The sequence below is a fragment of the Oratosquilla oratoria genome, unplaced genomic scaffold (genome assembly GCF_046742065.1).
Source record: "Oratosquilla oratoria isolate Oo_2021 unplaced genomic scaffold, ASM4674206v1 SCAFFOLD171, whole genome shotgun sequence".
Taxonomy (NCBI): Eukaryota; Metazoa; Arthropoda; class Malacostraca; order Stomatopoda; family Squillidae; genus Oratosquilla; species Oratosquilla oratoria.
Genome location: NW_027467524.1, coordinates 186,361 through 194,776, shown reverse-complemented (window position 1 = coordinate 194,776; position 8,416 = coordinate 186,361).

The following is an 8,416-nucleotide window of genomic DNA, read 5'->3' as shown; positions in this document are numbered from 1 at the left end:
CTTTCAGTAGAATAAAATTCCTCATAGAAAATTCAGCTTTTTACGTTGGATATCTTTTTTTTTACTATGTTCACACATATTTCTGAACATAACTGTGCAGTGCAATGGCAAACTATTGTAGAAAATATGCAAACCGAGGCAAAATTCATTCGAACTATGAAGCAGAACTGGTCAGTTTTGTGGTTGCCTTCTTAATAGCCACACTTCAAGGATCACTCCGAGACGAGCCCTGCCTATTTGCTACTGTGTTCAACTGATTTAATTTTCTCTAATACTACTGCATGCATAACACACACGAAATAACAGTCCTCTAAAGAGTCAAAGTATCACAAGTAAGTAATCTTTCATGAGTGTACCGAATCTGACTAAGTTACCACTTTACAATAAATTCTTCTGAATGGGAGGCACTCCAAAGAAAATGGAATGCATATCTTGAACTTGTGTATTCTAAATTTCATGGTTTACTTCAGATTATATATCATGACTAATAAACGGAAGCTGAGAGACACATGGCTGGAGATGGAGGAATTCAAGCCATGGTTGGCAAAGGTAGACAGAGATCCAACAAAAGCTTATTGTCTGACGTGTCAGAAAACCTTTGCAAGCAATCTGAGGATGGTAAAAAGACACATGGTAAGGTGCTAATGCTGTTAATCTGTCCAGTTAGGGACCATTGTAAGACGTCCTTTGGTTGGAGTGAAGGCTTGATAAAATTCACAAACAACATGAATTATCATTTTGTTTGCTTGTTTTACTCTGGTGTGACATCACTTCCTTAATTAATCGTGCCATGTTTTACAGAATACAGAGATTCATGCCGCCAGTTCTATCCCGGAAGATCGAAGAGAACATCCTGATCTTAGTGCACAGATCAGCTTGGCATATATTTTGATGATTTGCTTTATAGCTGAGCATAACTTGCCCTTCCTTCTTGCTGACCACATGGTTGACCTCTGCAAAGCAATGTTTCCTGATTCTGCCATTGCAAAAGGACTACACAAGAAAAGAACAAAATGTACTGATGTAGCAAAAAAGGTAGGGTCTTATCTCAAGAGGAAATGGTGAGAGACTTGAGGCAAAACAAATTTTCAGTAATTCTTGACGAGTCAACAGATGTTAGTGCGACAAAATACTTAACAATGATTGTGAAATATTATGATGCAATCAAGGAGGCCATTGTTACAAGGATGCTGGATCTAATCAACATCTATGGTGCAAATGATGAGATGTGTGGTTCGACTGGACTGTCACTATATAAGATGTTGGTCAATACCTTACACACTCACGCTATTCCTCTCAATAATTTGATTGGTTTCACTGCTGATGGTGCCTCAAACATCATGGGGGACTATAATTCTTTGAGTAGCAGGTTGAAGCAAACATTTCCAGGAATTAGTATATTCAAATGCATTTGTAACTCCATCTTTGTGCATCAGAGGCGGCTAAAACACTCCCCAGACATTGTGAAGATGTAATTAGAAACATCTATACATATTTTGCATACAGCACCAAACGAAAGTATGAATTCAAACGTTTCCAGACATTACTACAGGTTAAACCATATAAAGTGCTCCATCCTTGCCAAACCTGTTGGGTGTCACTCCAGCAAGCAGTAGAAAGAATTATAGAACAATGGGATGCATTAAAAGAATATTTTGCACACATTGAAAGACAAGAGAAACTGAGAGTGGTAACCAATATTGTAAAAGATCTAAGCGACCCCTCTGTGTTTTTATATTTGAATTTTTTTGCAATTTATTCTACCAACTGTGACAAGCTTGAACTTGTTTCAAAAGGATACCCCAACAATTTTCCATGTACATGACCATCTTAAACTATACAAGACAACATTACAGTATTTTTGCCGTACGGACTTGATTAATAGGTCTCCTATTTCCACATCTGATCCATCCCTGGATAGCAACCATGCTCCTTTAAGCAACATATACCGTATTTTTCGGTGTATGACCCGCGGCTTTTTGCCTCGGTAAGGGGCCAGAATTCGGGGGTGCGGGTGATATAAAGGTGCGGGTCATCTGTGGATTCTGGTTAGAAATTGCCCTCTTACGCAGTCACAAAAATGAACGATTAGTTTAGCTGGGTGCCCTCTCGGATCGGGGATTTGCGGGAGGACCGACCGTGTTCGTCGAATGAAAGTTGATCAATGTCATAATACAGCGCGCACGATCGAGACAAACGACAAAGAGAATGTAGGATTTGTCAGTATCTTACCCGCTTTCATGCTCTTGTTATTAATAACGGCATTATTACAAATAAAACAGGCCTAACTAAACAGCAGGAACATAAAATACAACACTGACTGGTACCAACACCAACATCGTGTGTCGCGATCAAACAAAAACAAGCGGGCGGCCATTTTAGCAATTACAAATTACAAATTACCGGTCTCACTAAACGCCGATCAAAGTCGACCAAAGCTGACCAAAACCACACAATGATGGTTTTTGCTCAAATGCATAATTTATATATAAAAATAGCATATGGTTGCATTATTTGACCTATTTTCTTTAAAATATGTGATTTCCATGTAAAATGATCAAAGAGAAGTTACGTTTTTATCCTCTGCAAAATTACCAACCGGCAACCAACGCCGACCAAACCCAAACAATGACGGCTTTTGCTCAAATGTATAATTTTGAATAAAAATTAGCATGTGGTTGCATTATTTGACCTATTTTCTTTAAAATGTGTGATTTCCATGTAAAATCATCAAAGAGAAGTTACGTTTTTATCCTCTGCAAAATTACCAACCGCCGACCAACGTCGACCAAAACCACACAATGACGGTTTTTGCCCAAATGCATAATTTATATATAAAACAATAGCATATGGTTGCATTATTTGACCTATTCTCTTTAGAATGTGTGATTTCCATGTAAAATCATCAAAGAAAAGTTACGTTTTTGTCATTTGAGCAAAAGTAGTCATTGTTTGGGTTTGGTCAGCGTTAGTTGCCGGTTGGTAATTTTGCAGAGGATAAAAACGTAACTTCCATTTGATCATTTTACATGGAAATCACAAATTTTAAAGAAAATAGGTCAAATAATGCAACCATATGCTATTTTTTATAGATAAATTATGCATTTGAGCAAAAACCATCAATGTGTGGTTTTGGTCGGCGTTTAGCGAGACCCACAAATTAAAAAATGTACCCGATTCCTTAATGCTAAATTTGTGCATTACATGTGCATAATACGTTTAGGTCTATCCTTGGAGGAATATTCCTCCAAGACCTCTATCTAAATACTTCTATCTCTGAATTTTATTATTTGGCAAAAAATCACTACAGAACTTCGCTATTCTCCTAATAATGTTTTCTTCTGCTGACATAAAAAAATAAAAGTATTTTCTTAATTTAATCTGTTTATATTGGGAGAATGCATTTTTATTTCATTAATCATTTCAGTCCTGGGTTTGACTAAAGATGGACAAATTTTTGTCACCACAAAAATCGACATCATGATCCAATTAAGTGGGTATAAATACCGCAGTTTGAAGCGATTGATCATCATTTCACAAGCCTACAACGACGACGCAGAAGAAAACAACAACAAGATGCCACCCGTGAAGAAGAGGCTAAAAAGTTACGATGCCAACTTCAAGTTAAAGGTAGTCCAGTTTGCGAAGGAGCATGGCAATCGTGCTGCCGGCCGAGAGTACGGAATTGATGAATTGTTGGTGCGGGCATGGAAAAAGCAGGACAAACTAAAACAGGCAAAAAAGACAAAAAAAGCATTTCGGGGGCACCAAGCAAGATGGCCCAACCTTGAAGATAAAGTTGAATCCTGGGTGAATGAACAGAGGGCGGCAGGACGGGGAGTGTCTACAATAAGCATCCGATTAAAAGCAAAAACCATCGCTAAAGATCTCGGCATTGAAGAATTTCAGGGTGGACCATCTTGGTGTTTTAGGTTCATGCGCAGGAAAGAATTAGCGATCCGCACCCGCACTACAATGGCACAGAAACTTCCCAAAGATTGGCAAGAAAAGCTCGACACTTTTAGGGGTTACACAAGGGACAAGATAAGGCAGCATGAAATCAGTCTCGATCACCTGATCAATATGGACGAAGTTCCTTTAACGTTCGACATCCCGATGACGAGAACTGTTGAGCATGTTGGCGAGAAAACAGTGCCCATCAAGACAACAGGCCATGAGAAATCGAGTTTCACTGTCGTGCTTTCATGTACCGCATTGGGGAAGAAACTCCCACCAATGATGATCTTCAAACGAAAAACTATCCCGAAGGAGAAGTTTCCATCTGGCGTCGTGGTTCGTGCTAATTCAAAGGGGTGGATGGATGAAGGAGTCATGAACGACTGGATTGACTCAGTGTATGTCAAGCGCCCGGGTGGATTCTTCCACACAAAGACCTCGCTACTCGTTTTGGACTCTATGACCGCCCATAAAACCGAATCCGTTAAACAACACCTCGAGAAAGTCAACTCAAAGATCGCGATAATCCCTGGCGGCCTTACGAGACTTCTCCAGCCACTTGACATTTCGGTCAACAAGCCATTCAAGGACAGACTGCGTGCTGCCTGGGAGAAGTGGATGGTGGAGGGCGAACATTCCTTCACTAAAACTGGTAGACAACGCAGAGCTACTTACATTCAAGTGGCAGAATGGGTCATTCAAGCATGGAAGAAGATTAAAGAAACGACTATTCAGAACGGTTTCCGTAAATCAGAATTGTGCCATCCTGCAATGTTCAATGCATGCTACGACTCTGAAAAGGAATCGGATGAGGTCACTGCATCAGAATTGGCCGATTTATACCATAACCTCTTCCATGACGATACAGAGGATGAGGAATTCGATGGCTTCGTGAGCGATGATATGCCTTTGTAAACATTATTGACTCTGTCATCTGTGATAATTGATTAAGGTTCTTTTTAATATATATATAAGTGCAATAAAATATATTGAAATGTAATTTGTTGGTTATTCTTCATCTTCATCACAATCAGAAATAAATAGGACTGGAGGAATGCTGGTATCATGAATCGCAATGCCGCGTCTTTCACCCATCCCAAAGGCATCGTAAGATCAGATGCACACTTTCGAGATCACCCCTCTTTCATCAAAGCTACCACTACACCCAGTGGCAGCTTCAGAAACCAAATTGTGAGGTTTTGTACGTACGTGTCGGCCTTTGACGTGTAATGAATCCTGAAAAGCAAGATATCACCAAGAAACCTGCCAATATCGGAAAACATATATCTTTTTTTATAAATCACATAAGCACTGATGAAACAGAAAATTTAGAAAAGCCTCAGCTTTGAAATTACTTTGATCACCACGTCGACGGCCGGCCGTAACAACAACCGCCGTGAGCTGTGCCTGTGGCCACTTATGCATGGGTAGTACCGGTATACATCGTCGGATCTACACTGCCGTGCACGCCATATGACTGCGGGTCATACAGCGGTGCGGGTCTTGTGTGGATTTTCACTAAGGTGTAAGGGGGTGCGGGTCATATAACGGTGCGGGCTATAGTCCGAAAAATACGGTACTGTATATACATTTATATATACACATATATACATTTATATATACACATATATACATTTATATATACACATATATACATTTATATATACACATATATACATTTATATATACACATATATACATTTATATATACACATATATACATATATACACATGTACATATATATACACATACATATCAATATAATAAGAACAATCAAAGTGGCATTCACATACCTGGATGAAGAAATGGTGAAGAAAATACTAATCACTCTGATAAGACTAAGATTGAATATGCAGCAACGATGTGGTCACCAAGTACAAAAAATGTATAAAAAAAACTTGAAAGAATACAAAGAGCAATTACAAAATTGGCACCACTCTCAAAACTATCATATGAAGAGAGACCAGCAAAACTTGAGCTACAGACACTAGAGCAAAGAAGAGAGAGAGGAGATTTGATAGCTATTTACAGAATCATGAAAGGCATAGAAATTATTGATAGAGAAGATCTAATAAAATGGGATGATAGAAATACAAGAGGACACGGAAAGAAAATAAAGAAAGACAGCTATAGAAGAGATCTGAAAAAGAACAGCTTTCCTCACACAGTAATAGACAGTTGGAACAAATTAGATGAGAAAGTAGTGTGTGCAAAAACAATACATGAATTTAAAAATAGTTTAGATAAAATGAGATACGAAGACGAGCCTAGCTCCCCTTCCCATAAAATACAACTAGGTAAATACACACATACATATATATATATATATATATATATATATATATATATATATATATATATATATATATATATATATACACACACACACACACACACACACACACACACATATACAGTTGTAGCGGAAAGTTTGGGCACAAAATTATAGGTGCCCAAACGTTTTGCTAAACTCAAAACCCCCCTAAAATACCCCTTTCCGTTCAAACTCTTTGATATTTTTTTAGTGCTAGTGTCTATACCGTTAATTAAACAAAACAATACGTACCACCTACCAACTTTGTTTAGTCACTCTCGGGACCACGTGGTGTTTGTAAATATCTCTCACGTGGACTAGTCGATTTTTTACGGTGGTCTGTTTTTGTGCCTCGATAAAGAGTAATGAAGAGACACAATTGTTGCTATTATAACCCTCTATAAGGAAGGTTATAAGTGTAAAGACATAGCCACTCGTGTGGGAATTGGAATGCGGCAAATCCAAAAGTGGACCAAGAAATTTCGAGACGGAGGAGGTGACGCCACTCCTACCCCAAAGCCTTGCTCTGGTCAGCCAAGGAAGATATCAAATCGTACTTCTAAGGTTATTAGGAGGCAGTTGGATAAAGATCCAACACTCACAGCTCGAAAACTAAAGGAAAATAACCCTCCACTGCAGGACGTGTCTGTAAGATGTATTTCTGATCGTTTAGCCAAAGATTTACAATATCGTGTTTGTGGTTGTTGTTGTTGTTGTTGTCGTTCCCTAGACTGTCTGTCCGAGCAGTCCCGTCTCCCCAAGGAAGGCCACAGCCGAAACTGGGTTTTCCCACAAATCCTTTATAGAGTGTATGTTGTGTTGTTTGCGTGCATGATTGTGTATAATGCAGTCTTCCATTATGTGGTGTATGGTATGGGGTGAAGTGTTACATCCTGGGCAGCTGTTCACAACACGGTCGTCCAGCCTCTTCTGGTAGCTTAGAAGTGCTGGGTGGTGACCGCATCGCAGTCTGGCCAAGTGGACTCTGTCCTTTCGTGGGAGAGAGGATTCAGAAGGGTGGATATCAGGGGGTCTGGCATGCAGCAGTGTGTTGTCTTTCAGTGTGTTAATGGAGCGGTGAGTGATATGATTATGAATATGTTTCCGGAGGCTGGTATTTGGTGGTTGTGGAGGAAGAGAAGAGAGTATCTGTGCGTAATAAAGGTCTTTGGGTGTAGTTTTAATGTTTCTTGGTGTGTGTGGGTGTTCTGCTATGTAGTGTAGTGAGTGTGATGTGTTTGTGGTGGCTGCAGCAAGTGTTTGTGTGCCTCTCATGTCGAGGTGGTCCTTGACTTTGAGGACTTTTGTTTCATGGTGTAAATAGTCTGTAGGTGATGTATTTGTGCAGCCTGTAATTGTTTTTAGGGCTTTGTTTTGTATGATTTGAAGGATGTTGTGGTGTGTCTCACTGAGATTAGGAGCCCATGCAGGACTCGCATAATTCATCACTGAGCGTATGCATTGTTTGTATATTGTTATATTAGTTTCTTTGTTTTGTCCAAATGTTGTTCCAGTGATTGACTTAAGTGCGTTAAGTCTAGGTGTGCATTTGTTTTTTATGTTTGTGAGGTGTTGTTTGAAAGACATGGATGTATCGTATGTTACACCAAGAATTTTCGGTGTGTTTGTGTGTGGTATTAGAGTGTTGTTGATGTAGAGATGAGGTATGTATTTGTGTTTCTTTGTCCAGTTGGTGAGAAGTGTTGCTGTAGATTTGGTTGGAGCTATTTTGAGTCTGTTTGTGATGAACCATGTGTTGAGTGTGTCAAGGTAAGGCTGGATTATTTCTGCAGCTTTGTCTGTGTTACGATGTGTGCATGTGATTGTTATGTCGTCTGCGTAGGAAGAGATTTGTATTTCTGAGGTGTCTGGCGTGGGTAAGTCATGCATGTATAGATTAAATAATGTGGGGGATAGAACTGAGCCCTGTGGTACTCCGTTCTTAATGTTTCTGATGTGCGATGATTGGCCATTATATGACACATGAGCATTCCTGCCTGCCAGATAATTGGCCAGCCATCTTTTGGTGTTATTGTGCATGTCTGTGTTATATATTTTATTTGTTAGGTTGTGGCGGGGGATAGCATCAAAAGCTTTACTAATGTCCAATGTTATAAGAAGTGTTCTGTGGTGGGGCCTATCTG